General features: G+C 42.1%; 1 protein-coding gene across 3 annotated transcripts in view; it reads left to right on the forward strand.

The window, feature by feature from the left end:
- The first annotated feature begins 5,057 nt into the window (after window positions 1-5,057).
- Window positions 5,058-19,399, forward strand: part of LOC127569957 (type 2 lactosamine alpha-2,3-sialyltransferase-like) — a 59,395-nt gene continuing 45,053 nt past the window's right edge. The window contains exon 1 of one of the 3 annotated variants that reach the window (XM_052015050.1): window positions 5,058-5,175. The gene's annotated coding sequence lies outside the window, so the exon portion shown is untranslated. Of the gene's footprint in view, window positions 5,176-5,211; window positions 5,513-19,399 lie in introns of those variants that run through there. The other 2 variants (XM_052015052.1, XM_052015049.1) reach the window with 2 other exon arrangements.

Raw genomic sequence — 19,399 nt, forward strand, 5'->3', positions numbered from 1 at the left:
GCTTTACCTATAACTTCAGATTTCCAGCATCTGCAGCTTTTTTGATTCTCTACACATGCCCTAATGATAAAAGCTTGAAAAGCCTTAGCTGTCCTTAAAGCCAACATGCATGATGAGTGTGTGTGATTTGAAGCCAAGCCTTGGAGGTGTAGGGCTGCTGAAGGTCATCTTTTAAGGCTATCTGCTGTTCTTCAGTTGAGATGCTGCAGTTCCAGTGAACCTGGGTTTAATTCTAACCTTTGGTCCTATCTATGTGGAGTTTGCACATTCTGCTGAGGGAGATTGGTTCTTCCTGTTTACCCTCTCGCGATCTTTAACGATTTTATAAACCTCAATCAGGTCTTATTGCTGCTTCCCATGTTCCAAGGAAACCAACCCTGAGCCTTTCTGATCTTTTCTCATAGCTAAAGTTGTCCACTCCTGGCAACATCTTCATAAATCTTCCCAAACCTTCTGCGGTGCAGTCCTAGAAATATGATGACCAGAACTGTGTTTAGTAATCAAGTGATTTAACAAGTGTTGCATTCTGTTGTAGCATAACTTTTCTGCTTCAGTATTCTATGCCTCAGAAGGAAAGAATCCTACATGCTGTTTTAATCATTATATTGACTCGTCCTTCTACCTTCAAGAATCTGTGGACATATACCCTAAAATATTTCTTCATCTCTGTCAATATCCTCCCATTTATTGTGTATTCCCTCACATTGTTTCACCTTCACATGATTAACTTCCACCTGCTACATGTCCACCTGCATCTTCAGCTCATTTTCCTGATTCACTATATGTCTTGCACTATATACCATTAAGCATTACCTGATTTTTTTTGCTTATTTTTCATACTTGCCCTGCCATCCAACTCTCACTAACTTTCTGCCTTCCATTTTGAGTTCTGCTTTTCTGTCTTCTGAACCAAGCTTCAGCTTCTCGTAACCCAGTCAATATAATTTAAACTAGCAAATCTGCCCATGAAGACATTGGTCTCAATCCGACTGAGGTGCAACCTACCTTCCCAGAAATGGTCCCAATTCCTCATGAACTTAAAGCACTGACTTTGGCATCATTTCTCTTGCCGTTCAGCTGCACTATGCTTCTACTTCTTTTAGTAAGTGGTGCGTGGCACAAAGAGTAATCCAGAAATTATTACCTTAGAGATCCAGCTTTTAAATCTCATTCCTAACTCATTAAAACTTGCCTGCAGGACCTCATCCCTTTTTTCTAAATATGTTGGCAATGATATAGACTATGATGTTTATAGTCAGTCAGTGGTATCCTTGAACCTGAAAGGAGGAGATGGGGTGGTGAGTACAACAGCTTTCTAGAATCACATCTGCAGCCACTGAAATATCTTCTGAATCCACTACAACTATTGCTGTCTTGATATTTCTCCTCCTACAGCTGAAGCAAACATGATATCATGCTCTTGGCTCTGGCTGAACTTTTTAAGCAAGTTTTTGTTAAGCAGGACCCAGCATCCTCATGAATATGAAAATTGTGAGTGGGAAATCATGTCTCATGAATGTCTTTGTAGATTTTAGCAAGGCCTTTGGCAAGGTCCTGCATGGTAAGCTAGTCTGGAAGGTTAGAATGCATGGGATCAAGCTAGCCAATTGGATACAGGGGAGGGGAGGGTTATTTTTCGGACTGGAGGCTTGTGACCTCTATTGTGCTGCAGGCATCGATGCCGGGTTTCCTATTGTGGACATTGAAGGAGGTTGTCTAAGGTTACCACATGATATTGATCAACTGGGAAAGTGAGCAAATGGAACTTGAGCAACTTGGATAAGCGTGAAGTTATGTATTTTGCTAATTTTAACCAGGCCAGGACATATGCAGTGAATGGCAGGGCCCAATAGAAATTATTGTTGAACAGAGGGATCTAGGGATTCTGATAGCCACGCTATAGGAAGGATGTGCTTAAGCTAGAGATGGTACAGAAAAGATTCACAAGGATGTTGCCTGCATTGGAGGGCTTGAGTTATTAGGAGAGATTGGATAGGCTGGTACTGTTTTCCCTGGAGTGAAGGAGGCTATGTGACCTTAGAGGTTTATAAAATTATGAGGAGCATAAATAGGGTATATAGTCTTTTACCCAGGGTAAGGAAGTCTAAAACTAGAAATCATAGGCTTAAAACCAGAGGGGAAAGATTGAAAGGGGATCTGAGGGGCAAGTTTTTTTTTCACACAGAGGGTGGTGGGTATACGGAACAAGCTGCATGAGGAGGTGTAGAGGTAAGTACAATTACGATAGTTTAAAAAAAACATGTGGACTGGTACATGGATAAGAGAGGTTTAGAAGGATATGGCCAAATGCAGGCAAATGTGATTAATTTAGGTAGGCATCTTGGTCAGCATGGATGAGTTTGGCTGGAGGGCCTGTTTCTATGCTGTATAACTCGATTAATCTATTAGCAGCATACATGGTGACAGGAGTATTAAAATATTAAAGGGTTCTTAGCTGCCTAATTTACTTTGCCAACACAAATATTTTGTGTGCTTAGATTTGTTGAGATCCCTACAATATGAAGTTCAGTATGATTCACTCACTTATGATGGTTGCTATCAGAAATTCAAAAGTTGTGAGCAGCTCAACTCTGCACTAAGTGTGCATTGGATTTAGTTTGGAGCTATCTCAGCAAGAGAAGAGCTAAACAAAAATACATTTCAAATCCAAATTTTGTGGACACTTTGAGATTGAGGAGAGTAATGGTACATGTAATTTAATCCTGATAAGTGCAAGGTGATGCGCTTTGGAGGACTAATAAGGGTAGGACAGACAGAATGAATGAAGGGGCACTAGGGAGTATTGAGGAACAGAGGGAGCTTGGTATACAAGTGCAAGAATCCCTGAAGGAGGCAGCATAGGTAAATAAGGTGCTGAAGAAGGCGTACGAGATACTTGTCTCCATTAGTTGGAGCAGAAAGAACAGGAAGGTTATGGTACAATTTTATCTAAAAAAAAAAGTCACACCTCAGCAGTTCTGGTTACCACACTATAGGAAAGATGTGATTGCACTGGGGAGCGTGCAGAGGAGATTCACCAAGGCGTTGCCTGGGATGGAGAGTTTTAGTTATGAGGATAGAATGGACAGAGACACAAGAGAGTGCAGGTGCTGGAATCAAGCAGAAAAAAAAACAAGTTGCTGGAGGAACTCAGTGAGTCAGGCAGCATCTGTGGAGACAAAGAGGAAAGTTGACTTTTGGGTCGAGGCCCTGCATCAGGACTTGTAGCCAGGAGACTTGAGACTGGATAGGTTGGGATTGTTTTCCTTGGTGCTCCTACTTCTTAGGAATGTCTTTATGGTGGACCAAACAACAGTGTCCAGTATCAAGACCATGTTTATAAGCATCTTTTTGGCTGCATTGGTCACTGTCAGATGAAAGTGATCTTCCATTCCCAGCTCTGTCAAAGGCAAAAAGGTGAAAAAAAAGATACAAGAACAACCTCAAAACATCTCTGAAGAAATTTGATATTGAAATTGAAAGTTGGGAAGCAATGAAAATACTCTGGCGCTTTATGGTCACTTTCCCTGCATTATCTGGTACCAGTACAGTTTCCAAGTTATATAATGACTGGATTAAAAAAAATGAATACAAAGTGGTCAAACAGAAAAATGATACCAAACTAGAAGGGAAATCTAAGAATGCATCTTGAAACTACAGAATAAATTTCATCTACAATTGCCAATTATGCCAAGTCTACCAGAAGGAAATATGATCAACATAATCACTCTGAATGGTGTTGAATTGGTTGATGATGGACCTAAAAACAGCTCGGAGTCTAATGACAAAAATGTCTGGCCAATGCAAAACAGCTAAGTGTTGGGCCAAACAACCAGGACAATCGAGCAGGAGTTTTCGTTCACGGAATGTAGAGGTCACTGACAACGCCAGCATTTGTTGCTCATCCTTAATGATCCCCGAACTGAGGAGGAAGTTGAGAATCGATTATATTGGTGGGTTTCGAGTCACATATTGCTAGACGGGAAAAGGATGTTAGATTTCCTTCCCCGATGCACACCAGTGAACCAAAAGTGTTTATTATTTATAATCTGGTAGTTCCATAATCATTACTGTTGAGACTAACCACGTTTTTTTTTTGAAAAAAGCAACATCCTTGCTTGTTTAATGATGTGAATTTAAATTTCCCCCTTGTCACAATGGATTTAATGCCATGCCCCTGAATCAAAAACCGTGAATTCTGGCTGCAAGACCAGTGTCTTAACCACCGATCCAACTGTATGTGAAGTTCTTGTGAGAATACACTAAAAAAAATCAAATCATGATCAATATGGCCACAAGAAAATCATTCAAGTATTAGAGATATTGCAGATAAAAGCCACGTGGATCATGCTCAGCGTTAGGGTGAAAGACTGGGGATTTTCGGCTTGAGGTATGATCTAATAACGGCACCTGATTATTAAAGTTATAGAAAGTTACCTCAGATTAAGTGGCAGTATATCTGGATAACTGTTTTGGCATGTATTTGTGGGTCTCGTGGACTGTGTTCTCAATTATTTATGACAGCGAGCTTCAAGTATACACTTCACATTATAATTTGAGCAGTCAGTTTAGTAACTGAAGGACGATCATAGTTCAAACAATATAACGTGATACAGCCACATGACACAGTCTTTTAAGGTCGTCGTATCCACCAGCCTTAAGGTAACACTACCCTAAGGAGCTGACAGACTGACATATACCACAGGTTTAAAACAACTGAAAGCATTTTTGAGCAAATAATTTTTTAAACCTATATATGTATAATTTTTTTAAAAACCAGATAGCAGTGAAGCCAAAACTCGGGAATCATTGAAGAAAGAACAGAAAACGGTTGTACGGAGCATAGAGGATGCCGTGGATGGAATCCTCCGAATGGAAAAGGCAGAATTGGAGCTTTTCGCAACTTTAGAATTCCTGATAGCAAACATCATAAATGCGCGAATCAGACTGAACCTCAAGTTGAAGGGATATTAAAAGCACACAACAAATTTTTGTCGGCAAAATAAATAGGACAGCTAAGAGCCCTTTAATGCTTCAGGATTTGTTATCTACTGTCATAGGTTTTCACCGCTAATGACAAGGAAATCAGTTATAAATAGTTTATCTGAAACGCATATTGAATAATTGACTTCGGCGGTGAAGTTAATGCCATCGATTCTAGGAAATAACAATAAGGTACAGGATTAATTCAATTTATTAAAAATGAGTTTTAAAAATCATTGCTTAGAAAAACGCGCCGTTTGGACAAAAAAGGGGAGTGTTTGGAAGAAAGGCGAAAGTATGAAGGTCTTGCTTTTCTTCACCATTTAGTCAGGTCTTTCCGGTAGTTTGCTACTTCAGCTGGCTGTTGTACCTGCTTTTGGCTTGAATGGCAGCTCATTTGCCCTCCTGGTGAAATCATGGGCCGCGATTGCAATGCCAGCAGAAAAAGCCACCGTCCCGGGGATTCCCGTTTCCTCCCCTCTCCCTCTGTGTCCCCATTTGGAACCGTGATGTGAGCTCCTGGACTAAGGTAACGTAGGCAGAACGCAAATAACGGAATCCTGCTCGTCTTTTTCTTGTCGACTTCGGTTAAGTAGGTCATGTTTACTTTTGGCACGGCAACGTAATTTTAATTGGTCAGTAAATGGCCGGTTTGCAAGGTGTTTTTTCTTCTCATTTTCCACTCGCTTTGAAATATTCTGGTTAAATTTTTCCTTTAAATGTATTGATTTTTTATTTTTTCCTTAACCACCTTGTTTGTATTGCTGAATATCGTCTTCAGAATATCGTCTTCGTTCTTTTATTTCTCTTAAAACATTTGTTTTAATGGGGAGAAACCAATCATTGAAGCTTTTAATGCTGACAGTCTTTGAGTTTTCCTTTATCTGAGGGATTGATCATTTTTTGGGGGGTACATAAATAGGAAATTGCAGTCGTGGGGTTTTGTAGCATAGAAACAGGCCCTTCTGCCCATCCTATCTATGTCGACCACCATGTCCCACCTGCCTGCATTAATCCCTTATCCCTCTATGCCTTTCTCATTTAAGTACCTATCAAGATGCCTCTTAAATGTCGTTACTGTTCTTGCATCCATCACCTCCACTGGCAGCTCATTTCAGATACCAGCTAATCTTTGTGTGGGAAGATTTACGCCTCAGATCCATTTTTATAGAAAAAAATCTCACTTTAAACCTGTACCCTCTAGTTTTAGACACTCTTACTGTGAGAAACAGGATATCTGCCTGGCTATCTGCCCTATCTATACCTCCCATAATTTTGTATACTTCTGTCATGTCACCCTCTCAGCCTCCTCCACTCCAGGGAAAAGTACAGCACAGGACAGGCCCTTTGGCCCACAATGTTGTGCTGAACTAACTAAACCAATAACTCCTAATTAATCTAATCCCTGCACATTAACCATACTTCCCCCCCCCCCCCCCCCCCCCCGTGTATTCATGTGCCTGTATAAGAGTTTCTTAAATGCTCCTATGTTACCTGCTTCTCCTACCACCCCGGCAGTGTATTCCAGGCCCCACCACTCTGTTTTTTTCAAAAAAAAACTTGCCTCGCTCATCTCCTTTCGTGCCCTCTAGTACTTGACATTTCAATCCTAGGAAAAAGGTACTGGCTGTCTACTCTGACTCGCATGATTTTATAAACTTCCATCAAATGTCCCCTCGACCTCCACTGTTCTAGATAAAACATCCCCAGCTTTTCCACCCTCTCCTTGTAGCACATGTCCTCCAAACCAGGCAGCATACTAGTAAATCTCCTCTCATTCCTCTAAAGCTTCCACACCCTTCCTGTAATGATGCAACCAGAATTTAACATAATACTCTAAATGTGGCCTAACCAGAGTTTTATAAAGCTGCAGTGTAACTTCCTGGAATTGGTACAGTGAAAAGCTTGTCTTGCATACTGTTCATGCAGATCAATTTATTACACAGTGCATTGAGGTAGCACAAGGTAAAACAATAACAGAATGCAGAATAAAGTGTAACAGACAAAGTACAGTGCAGGTAGACAATAAGGTGTAAGGTCATAATGAGGTAGATTGTGAGGTCAAGAGTCCATTTTATTGCACTAGGGAACCTTTCAATAGTCTTATAATAGCTGGGTAGAAGCTGTCCTTGAGCCTAATGGTACATGCTTTCAGGCTTTTGTATCTTCTGCCTGATGGGAGAGGGGAGAAGAGAGAATGTCTCGGGTGGGTAGGGTCTTTGATTATGCTGGCTGCTTACTGAGGTGGTGAGAAGTACAAACAGAGTCCATGGAGAGGGGGCTGGTTTTTGTGATGTGCTGAGCTGTGTCCACAACTATCTGCAGTTTCTTGCAGTCATAGGCAGGGCAGTTGCCATACCGAGCCATAATGCATCCAGATAGGATGCTATCTATGATGGATCGATTAAAAAATTCCTAAGGATTGATAGGGACATGCCAAATTTCTTTAGCCTCCTGAAGAAGTAGAGGTGCTGGTGAGCATTCTTGATAGTGGCATAAACGTGGTTGGACCTGGACAGGCTATTGATTATGTTCATTCCTAGGAACTTGAAGCTTTCAACCCTCTCGACCTCAGCACTGTTGATGTAGACAGGAGCATATGCACCCCCCCCCCCCCCCAACCTTCCTGAAGTCAATGACCAGCTCTTTTTTTTATTGACATTGAGGGAAAGGTTGTTGTCATGACAGCATGTCACTAAACTCTCTACCTGTACTCTGACTCATTGTCGTTTGAGATCACGGCCCACTACAGTGGTATCATCTGCAAACTTGTAGATGGAGTTAGAGCAAAATCTGGCCATTCAGTCATGAGTGTACAGGGAGTAGAATAGGGGACTGAGGACACAGCCTTCTGGGGCACCAGTGTTGAGACTAATCGTGGTGGAGTGTTACTGCCTATCCTTGCTGATTGTGGCCTGTTGGTCAGGAAATCAAGGATCCAGCTGCAGAGGGAGGTGTTGACTTCCAATTTTTGGAGTTTGTTAGTGAGTATGCTTGGACTTCTAGTGTTGAAGGCAGAGCTGTAGTCAATAAACAATGGTGTTGGTGTCTTTACTGTCCAGATGCTCCAGAGATGAGTGTAGGGTCAGAGAGATGCCATCTGCCATAGACCCTGTTTCGGTGGTAGGCGAATTGCAGTGGGTTGAGGTTGTCTGGGAGGCTAGAGTTGATGTGTGCCATGACCAGCCTTTTGAAGCACTTCTTGATGCTGGATGTCAGAGCCACTGCGCAATGAGTTCAGAGCCTCGACTAATGAGGGCGAGCATGCCATATGTCTTCTTTACCACCCTATCAACCTGTACGACCACCTTTAGGGAGCCATGTACCCTGGACTCCAGGATCTCTCTGTTCCGTCAATGCTGTTGAGGATCCTGCCATTAACTGTGTACTCTCCCTTTATGTTGGATCTTCCAAAGTGCAGCGCCTCACGCTTGTCTGCATTAAACTCCATCTGCCACTTCTCTGCCCACATATGCAACTGATCTATATCCTGCTGTATCTTCTATGGCAATCTGCTATGCACCCACAACGTCACCAATCTTTGTGTCGTCTGTAGACTTACTCACCCACCCTACCACATTTTCATCCAATCATTTATTTATATCTACAGATCCCTATGGAACACCACTAGTCACAGACCTCCATCCAGAATAAGACCCATCCATTACTATCCTCTGCTTTCTAAGCCAATTTTGGTTCTAATCAGCCAAGTCACCGTAGATGCCATGCATCCTAATTTTCTGGATGATCCTTTTGAATGCCTTATTAAAATCCATGTATACAACATCCACTGCTCTACCTTCATCAATCACTTTGTCACCTCCTTGAAAAACTCAGGTTAGTTAAACAAGACCTGCTCCGCACAAAGCTGTGCTGACTGTCCCTAATTAGACCATGCTTCTCCAAATGCTCAAATCCTATCCCTAAGAATCCTCTCCATCAATTTCCCTAGCACTAATGTGAGGCTCACTGGTCTATAATTTCCAGGATTATCCCTATTTCCTTTCTTGAACAAAGGAAAAATATTAGCTACCCACTGGTCCTCCGGCACCATACTTGTGGCTAGCGAAAATACAAAGATCTTGATCAAGGCCCCAGCAATCTCATCTCTCAAATCTGTCAATAACCTAGGGTTTATCCCATCAGGTCCTGGGGAGGTGCACCTTAGATGTTTTTCAAGACACCTAACATTACCTATTTCATAATCTCGAAATGTCCTAGCATCTTAGCATGATCCACTCTGATCTCGCTATCCTCTACATCCTTCTCCTTGGTAAATAGTGATGCAATGTACTCATTTAGGATCTTGCCCATGTCCTCCACCTCTAAACACAAGTCCCCTCCCTTATCCTTGTGGTTCTACTGTCTCTCGTTATCCTCTTGCACTTGATGTATGTGCAGAATGCCTTGGGATTCTCTTTAATCCTACTTGCCAAGGACTTTTCATGACCCCTTCTAGCTCTCCTAAGTCCCTTCCTGAGTTCACTTTTGGCTTCTTTATAGTCTAACAAGCATCCTGTTCGATTCCAGCTTCCTGAGCCTTGCATGTGCGTCCTTCTTCTTGGCTGAGTTAACTAACTCTCTCGTTATCCAAGGTTCCCATACCTTGCCATCCTTGTCCTTCCCTCTTACTGGAATAAACCAGTCCTGAGCTCTGTGTAGCTGGTCTTTAAACAGTGTGACACAAATCTGGAGCAACATACTATCTGCTGGAAGAACTCAGTGAGTCAAGCAGCACCAATGGCAGGAAAGGAATTGTTGACATTTCACGTTGAAACCCTGCATCAGAACTGAGAGAGGAGAGGCAAGATGGCCAGTAAAAAGAGGGGAAGGGAAGTGGTGAGGAAGGATTCCAAGGTGATTGGTGGACAGCAGAAGGGTGTAAGATGACAGGCAGGTAGGGGAGGTGAGTGGGGGTGGAGTTGGAAGACAGTGGTAGGTGAATAATAGATGGAGGCAGACAGAGAGAGGAAAAAGGCAAAATAAAATCAGATGGAGCAAGGTGTGGGGAGGGGAGTGTGAAGCTAGGAGACAGCTGCTGGAGGGAGATGAGCAGCAACACAAAGAACTGCCAGTGTTGGATTCTGATAAGTAAAGGAGGTGAGAATGGGAACCATTAGGTGAGAGGTGAACAGCATTTGGAACCAGATTGGGGATGTGGGAGGAAACCTGTGTGTGAAGTAGGGGGAAGGGGATGAAAATTAGTGAAGGGGGGCTGGGGGGTGGGCGGTGTGTGGGAAAGGGGACAAAAATGGGAGGACCAGAGGATCAGAAGGTGGAGAGGGGTTACCTAAAATTGTAAAACCCCATTTTCATGCCAATGGGTTGTACACTACCCAGGGGGGGTATAAGGTGTTGTTCTAACGATAACTTGTTTCTAAATAGTGACTCCTAGTTCTAGATTCTCCCATAAGACACTCCATATCCACCTAGTGAAGATTACTCAAGATCTTGTATTTCAATCGTCCTCCCTCACTTCACAACTGCAGCAAATACAAAGCCCAATCTGTCCAGCATTCTTCCTAAGACAACCTGTCCATTTCAAGAATTAGTCCAGTAAACCCAAACTCTGAATTGCTTTTAATGCATTAACATCCTTGAATTAGGAGACCAGTACTCACTCATGCCCTCTTGTGTAAGAAAAACTTCTTGCTTTCATTGGTCAGAGCATTGAGTACAGGGGTTGGGATGTCATGTTACAGCGGTACAAATTGTTGGTGACACCATACTTGGAGTATTGTATACAGTTCTAGTTCCCCAGCCATAGGAAGGGTGTCATTAAGCTGGAAAGAGATCACTGGAGGGCTTGAGTTATGAGAAGAGACTGGATAGGCTGGGACTTTCCTCCCTAGATCATAGGAGGCTGAGGGGTGACCTTGTAGGGGTGTATATAAAATCATGAGGGGAGATACTCATGGTCTCTTCCCACCCCCCCCCCCACAGAGTAGGGGAGATTTAAAAACTAGATGGCATAGGTTGAAGGAGAGAGGGAAAAGATTTAGAGGGGACCTGAGAGGAAACTTTGAGAGGAAATGGTGGGTATATGGAACAAGCTGCCACAGGAAGCAGTAGAGGTAGGTACAATTACAATGTTTAGAAGACATTTAGACAGATACATGGATAAAAAGGTTTAGAAGAATATGGGCCAAATATAGGCAAATAGGACTAGCTTGGATAGACATCTTGATCAGTGTAGATGAGTTGGGCCAAAGGGCATGTTTCCATGCTGCTTAACTCCGTGACACTAAAATGTTTACTCTTAACACTTTTAGTCAAGCTACAAGGTCAGCCAGCATAGTATTATGTCAGAAAGATTCAAGTTGTATTGGGAACCTGTACTTTACTGTTGCGAATATTAACATTATAAAGTCCCTTTGCTGGGTCTGTGGTTTTAAGGATGGCCCCAATAATTGGGCTTTGTATTAAGTATCAACAAAATTGTACTATAAATCAATAAAGCAGTCAATCTGTAGCCAGAAATGTATGATCTTGTAACAGTATGTTTGCAATCAGTTTTCATGCTGAAGTGTTATATGTTAAATTGTATTTGAAGGTGAAGGCGCAGTATTGCTTATTGGAGATAAGTTACCACTTTCAACTTCAGCTGATGACAGCCATATGCTGCCATAAATAACAATGCCATTAGAATTATACTAAGTAATTTAGAATAAATAATTGTCTTAAGGTACCATCCATCATTGGGGGCCCCCCACCACTCGAGCCATGCCCTATTCTCAATGCTCCCATCAGGCAGGAAGTACAGGAGCTAAAGATGCACCACCTCAAGGTTCAACGACAGCTTCTTTCCCCACAGTTCACTCTTGAACCAACCTCAGAAACCCTAACACTACTTTGGACTTTATTTCTTTTTCTCTCTCTCTCAACTTGCACCAATGTTGCAATGTTTATTTTGTTGTGTATAATTTATGTTAAGTTTATGTTAAATTTATGTTTGTCATATTTGTAATGTACTGTGTTGCTGCTGCGAAAGCTAGTTTCCATGGCATTTATACCCTGTGCCTATGTCAATAAAATTGAACTTGACTTCCCAGTCCCAGAATTACTTGCACTGACAAGTTGCCTGTACCTGCTGCTGGCCAATGTGGTATTGGTTTACTATTGTCACTTGTACTGAGGTACAGTGGAAAACCTTGTCTTGCATACCGATCGTACGGGTCAATTCATTACACAGTGCAGTTACATTTGAGTTAGTACAGAGTGCATTGAGATTGAATTGTTTTTACCTGCACTGAGTAAAGTGTCCAGCTACAGAGAGTGTAGTGCAGGTAGACAATAAGGCGCAAGGTCACAACAAGGTAGATTGAGGTAGAGTCCATCTCATCGTACAAGGGAACTGTTCAATAGTCTTATCACAGTGGGATAGAAGCTGTCAATTAAGCCTGGTGGTACATGCCCTCAGGCTCCTCTATCCTTTTTTGTCTGAACTTGATGTTTTACAGATCCTCTTGTGTTAACTTCCTGTAAAGTATCAGCCCAATCCTCAATGATACAGCCAGGGGAGAAGGGCAGGGTAGCTGCTGTAGGAACCAGAATAATAAAAGAGCACAAGAAGAATGGTAGCCTGGTTAAGCCATGTCCTCTGACTCAGCCAGCTGTGAAAACTGTAATACACCAATAATAAGGCAGGTGACTCCAATGATGTTTAATAATCCCTCACATGCAGCTTTATAGGTCCACGTGCACTGATTATAAGGATTTTGAAAGAGGAGTTCCTGATTAAGTAATTCAGTTGGCTTGCTACAGCTTTTTTTCAGTGGCCTGCAGTTTGCCCTGACCCTTTCGTGAGGATCTGACATTTTCTCTGAGTGGACATTTTCACAACTGGAGGAGATGATTATAACCACGCCTGCCAGGGCTGTTTCTTATCTGAACCTGAGCAGTTCTCCTCATATTTTATCTTTCTAATAGGCATACTCATCTCTTAAAAACCAGGACAGCCCATATGCTGTGAGTTAGGAAGTTAAACTGGGGCAGGATATACACAGTGAATGGCACAGCCCTGGGAGTGTTGTAGAACAGAGACCTAGTGGTACAAAGTATATAGTTCCCTGAAAGTAGTGACACAAGTAAATAAGGTGGTGAAAAAGGCATAATGGCACCTGCATCTTCATTGGACAAGTCATTGAGTATAAGAGTTGGGAAGTTGTGTTGATGTCAAGACAGTGGTGATACCACACCTGGAATATTGTGGTACTGTTCTGGTTGCCATACTATAGGAAGGATGTGATTAAGCTAGAGAGTGCAGAGAAGATTTTGTGGCCAGTTTTGGAGGGCTTGAGTTATAAGAAGGACTGGATTTGCTGGGATTGTATTTTCTGAAGCGAAGGAAGCTGAGGGGTGACCTTATAGAGATTTAGAAAATCACAAGGGACATAGGGTAGATATTCAGTCTTTCTCTCAGGGTAGGGTAGCCTAAAACCCAAGGGTATAGGTTTAAAGAAAGATTTAAAGGAGATCTGAGGGGCAAATTTTTCCACAGAGGCTGGTGGGTATATGGCATGAACTACCAGATGAAGTGGTAGAGGTGTGTACAATTACAATGTTTAAAAGACATGGGACAGGTACAAGGATAGGAAAGGTTTAGAAGGAAATGGGCCAAACTTGGGCAAATGGGACTAGCTTAGGAAGGCACTTTGGTCGCCTTGGATGAGTTGGCCAATGGGCCTATTCTGGGCTTATTTGCTGCCCTCTGGCTGCTATGCAGTGTGGCTTTAAGGGGTTGATGGCCTTCTCAGATTCTATAGCTAACGGTTGGAACCTGCATTTAACTGAGTGTGGTGTGATTTAATGCATGTTTCTGGATGTTGTTTACACAAATATATTTTGGCCATTTCATGAACATTCATGTTTGGGGTGTTAGTGCAAATTGCATTCATGACTTAGTGCATGAAAAATGAACGTAATCTAATTTCTAAGCATAAGTTTATCTTGGACACATCACTGAAATGAAAAACCCACAGATTTTTTTGTGTGAGTACTAAAATTCATGCTTTTTCTTAATTAACTCCTCTAAATTGGAATTATTTGTTTCAGAGCTAGACACTTGTTAAGGATGTGATGAAGGAATACTCCCAGGTGAAGATTTGGGGTATTCACAGGTACTTCACTCCTATATGGACAAGTATGTTATGGTTGAATGTGTTTCAAGTAGGGTAGAAATTGTCCATGGTCACATGTATTAAATCCACGATCAGTTAGCATGAGCATTTTGAACTAAGTTTCTGAAATTCAGGTCTGGTAAAGCTGAATGGAACAGAATTTTGGAACCGCAGCTGCTTATTAATTACAACACAAAGTCATTCAACTCACTGAGTCCATGCTGGATCCCAGCAGAACAATCCCCTTAGTCCCCTTCTTCCTTCTTTATTTCTGTTTCCTTTATTCTCCTTGTTTGCTCATCAACTCCCCTGTGATGCTTTTGCCATTTATTTACACTAAGGATAATTATCCTAACCAGCATGTCTTTGGGTTGTGGGTGGAAACCAGAGCACCTGGCAGAAATCCAAACAATCACCAAGAGAAGGTTACTCGGCACCTGAGCTTAGTATCGGACCTGGGTCTCCGGAACTGAGGCAGAAGCATTAATTGTTGTGTCCCTGTGCTCCCCTATTGTATGTGCATGTGCTACTATATGCAACTGATGATGAATTCTTCCCTATAGAATATTGGATGAAAGATACTTTAGTTGAGTTGTTACTGCAGACACCTCTCCGTGATGAAGAAGGAAGTCATTACTTTCTTTGATTTGCTGCAAATCTAGCTATGATTCTGTTATTGCCAAGATGTAAGCCTGCAACTGGAATAACGTGATCCAGGGCATGAGTAGTGCCAGCATCTCTTCCATCATGTGCATCTGAGAAATTTGCAATAATGGGTTTGTTGGAATAATTGTGTAGTAGCATGTGCTTCAGAATTGGAATGTTGTTTAGATTGTAGCTGAATAAGTGCTCAGCTTTTTTGAACTGCTGTTGCCTGGCTTATTAGTTTTGTGGTACCTGGAGATGATGGGTTGTTAGTATATCTATGTATTAGTTTCTCTTTTCAAAAAAAATAGTCTAGGATAGTAAATTCCAGAAAACAATTATTTTCAGTTGTAGACTTTTATAGGTGTTGGATTCTACTGTTTATGTAGTTTTTTTAACATGTATAGTGTTTAATACACCTCAAGTGGCTGCACAGGGAATGGCTGCTTTCTAGCTTATTGATTTGTCATTGGTTGGTTTGGCCACAAGTATTTAATAGGTTTCTTGATTGGACTATTGTTAGCTAAGAAGTACCTCTTATCTCAGGTATAAAGGTGTCTTTTTTTGTTAATCTCTCCACTTGCTTATCTCTCTCTCTCTGTCTCTTTTTCTACACCCCCCCCCCCCCCCCAAACTCATCTTTAGTTCCTTTTGTCTTGGCTCATCTCCTAGTAGTAAAGCTAGTGCCATGTGCTCTGTGACTGTTTCTTTGTTTTTAAACTTTCCAATAAAACTTTGAGGCACCAAGTTGTTTTCAACTCATTCCTGGATTCCTGAAAGAACCTGCGGATTCAAAAATAACCAGATCCGACATAGGTCTGAAGGCAATTGGTTGTTAGCCATGATAAGGCTGTCATTTAACAAACTGATAATTGTTATCGTATAGTTACAGTCATTTGGCCATTGCAAGTAATGATGAAACTCTACTATCCATTATCAATTCATTTGCATTCTTAACTGGATGATCCTGCTTTTACTGAAACCTGGAACTTCATTGTCTGTGTGTAGTAACATGATCACAATCCAGGAAGCTGGCTTGTAAGTAAGGCAGCAAGTGTGATATGACAGTGATCTGACCCCTCTGTAAATGGACAGGGTCTTCTAACACCCTCCCCTGACCTCCATGTAGGTTGGCTTGTGGTTGGTCAGTAAATACAATGGGAGCCTCTATATGTGCATCTAGGGTACTGGCCAAGTCCTTGAAAGGATTTCCCCTACACCCAGTCCTTGGCTAGGATACTGTAAATTGTTGTTGTGACTCATTTCTGGACTTGGTGTCGGTGGGAAGCTCCATTTATATGTTAGAATTCAGTGTGAATAGAAACAGCCTATGCATTTCTCTCTGAGGTCTATTCTTTATTGCTACCTGCTCAACCTCTAGAAAATGCCTGCGAGGATCCATTCTGTTCCCTAACTTTTGTCTGCCTGTGTTTAATTTGTTCTACAGAAGGAAATATTCACAATCTAATAGCACCTTAGCTCTCTTTACCCTATCAGCCACCCGGTGATACCTCTTCTGCTGCTTGGTTAGGGTTGCCTCAGGAGGGTGTTGTCGAAGCACACAATTTCATATACTATTGATCATGGACTCTTCCTGTCCTTCCCATGTTCACAAGATCACAAGACAAGGGAGCAGAAGCAGGCCATTCGGCCCATCGAGTCTGCTCCAAGGAAAAGGGAAAAAGAAATGGGGTGGGGAAAAAAAAACTATTCTAATCCCATTTTCCAGCCTTATCCCCATATCCCTTGATACCCTGACTATTTAGATATCTGTCTATCTCCTCCTTGAACACCCCCACTGATCTGGGGGTGTTACCCAGGCTATACAACATCCTCTGCTGGCCTCAAAGATAACTAAAGGCATTTTGATCTTTCAATTTATCCCACACATCCCTAGTCTAATGCCTCCACTTTGCACCTGGTAGGCAAATGATCTACAATTTGGTGACTTTGTAGGACGAGTAGTTCTCATGCAACTACAGGCAGTCCCCAGGTTATGACAGGGTTCCTTTCCTGAGAACTCTAAATTGGAAATGAACGAAGTGCATGGGAGAAGATCACAAAAACAGCTGTGACTGGAGAGTGAGCAGGCGTGGGAAGAGGGGCAGCCAGCTAGCCTCAATGACTCGGAGAAAGCGAATGAGACTGCACAGCACTCCCAGCCCCGCTTGGCTTGACCCAGCTCCTGATTGTTGCGGCTTGGCGGAGGTAGAAAAGGCATGCAGAAATGTCCCGTTCCCTGCAGTCTCCTAAACACTCGGTCGTATGTATGGGCTGTCCATAAGTTGGGCATTTATAACCTGGGAAGGACCTGTACGTTAAACCAGATAAATGACTATATTAATGCTGTAATGCTCGAATCTGACCCAAAGGTTTAATAATTGACAACAGAACAGAAATATTTATTCTCTGGTGATTCACCTTTTTATTCAGAGTTGAGAAATTAAGGCAACCTTAATGTAAGGGCTTTACCACAGCAATAACCTTGCCATGTATCCCTTCCCCTGCACTCCCCTAAAGCTAAACCCTGTGTATTTATAAAAACCTTTGAGTAGGCCATCCAACCCTATGAACATACTCCACAATTCATCAAGATCATGACTAATCAATTACCTCAGTGCCACTTTTCTGCACTATCCCTAAATCCCTTAATTCCTTTAATATTCAGAAGCTGATATCTATTTTGAATGAACTCGGTGACTTTACAGCCCTAAGGGATAGATAATTCCAAAAGTTCACCACCTCAGTCCTAATTTCTCCTCCTCGGTCCTAAGCAGCCTACTTCCTATTCTGAAATTATGCCGCCTGTCTCCAGACCCCTCAGGCAGGAGAAGCATTTGCCCTACATCTAGCCGATCAAACCTTTTAAGAAGTTTGTAACTTTCAATTAAGTTCCACTTGTAGAGAATAGCAGAACTGGTGGAAATAAATACAAGATGTTCAAGAAATCCACTCAGGAATTTGGAAGAACTTTCTTTTCGGAAGGTTGGAGAAAATGTGAAATTGGCTACTGCAGGGAGTGGTTGAAGTGAATAGTATAGATGCATTAAAGTAGAACCTGGACAAGCAAATGAAAGAAAAGCAAATAGCTGACTATGCTGATAAATTTGGATGAAGATAGATGGGAGGAAGCTTGAGTGGAGTGTAAACTAGTTGGGTTGAGTAGCCTGTGTCTGTACTGGATACCCTTTGTGAAAGAGTCTTTGGTAATAGAATTTGTATCTGCGTTGTGTATGCTCCTTTGAAATTGATTGAGAGTCACCATCACATGGCCCACCACAACTGTCCCTTTTAGGCCCACCACATCTGTGCTGACCATCCAGCATCCATTACACTAATCTTGTGCTGATTCTATTTGATCCTCATGTCCCCATCAATTTCCTCTGATTCTCCAGTACTCATCTACACTAGGGGCAATATACAGTGGCCAATTATGTACAGTTTGGATGCTGGAGTTAACTGAAGCATCTGGGAGAAACCCACAAAGTCATAAGGAGATTGTGCCAACTCCACCCAAACAGTACTTGGGTTTGGATAAAACATGGATCTCTGGAGCAATAAGCAGCAGCACGTCTGACTGTGCCACCAAGAGATGCAGTTCTGGTTTCCAAGTTTCAAATGGAGGTCAGGAGAAAAGGTGTATGAATTCCCCTGAGACTTGCTCTCCTGCTGTAAGTACAGAGCACTGGGACTTGTATTCAGCAATGTGCCCAAGATTTTGCCCTGTCTTGTCCCCACAATATGGGATCATTTAGACTAGACTACAATTGATATGAAGGTCGTCATTGAAGAAAATGCTAGGCAGAAAGGTGAACAGGTGCAAGCGTAAATGAGAACTGAGGTAGGCTTATGGGAATGCAACGACAGATTGCATGGAGGATGAACACAATGATAGACAGGTTTTTTATGAATGTATCTGCTATATAATTCACTGTTGTTAACCTTTAGATGGAGGCAAGTAAAATATTATGGGCATCAAACCATTTAGGTAAAACTACAGGAATAATGATTGAAGTTACTGATGATAAACCAGTGCTACCTCCTCTGCTCTGGAGGGCCAAGAATCTTGGAGCAACATCTTGCTTGTTGTAGACAAAGTCTGCTCCTGGCTAGAGTGAAAAATTTAGGAGAAAGCGTTTATCATGTAGCTGCCATCTACTTTAAAAATCAAATAAGACTTGCTGAGGTTGTGGGCCCCACATCTGCTAGAAGTGTTTGTGTATCTCCACATGATGTGCTGAATGGAAAAGAGAAGGTAGGACTGCAATGATCTTTTCTTCATGTGATGTTATCATTATCCTTCGCATCCTAATGCTATGAATAAAGTTACTGCAGTTTTAATGAGAACCCCTAGTGTTCATCACATATTCTGGAACTCCACCTGACAGTACTTTGCAGAACACTAGTTCATTACAATGCTGCTGTGCCAGGAAGCTAGTGTGAGCCTTTGTCCTGCACTGGTATTTCTGGAGTAATTAAACAGTTAAATTGGTCTTATTGCTGCATGTCTGTGTGGACTGGACTACAGAGGCAGTATGTGGAGATTGTCTGTGAGGGTTGGTGTTGGGTGAGCTTGGATGAGTGATGTGGCTGCTCAGTGCTGAGGTAAGAGGCTCCTGGCTGGTACAATGAATGCAGCCCATTGCAGAGGA

The sequence above is a fragment of the Pristis pectinata genome, chromosome 4 (assembly GCF_009764475.1).
Source record: "Pristis pectinata isolate sPriPec2 chromosome 4, sPriPec2.1.pri, whole genome shotgun sequence".
In the NCBI taxonomy this organism is placed as follows: Eukaryota; Metazoa; Chordata; class Chondrichthyes; order Rhinopristiformes; family Pristidae; genus Pristis; species Pristis pectinata.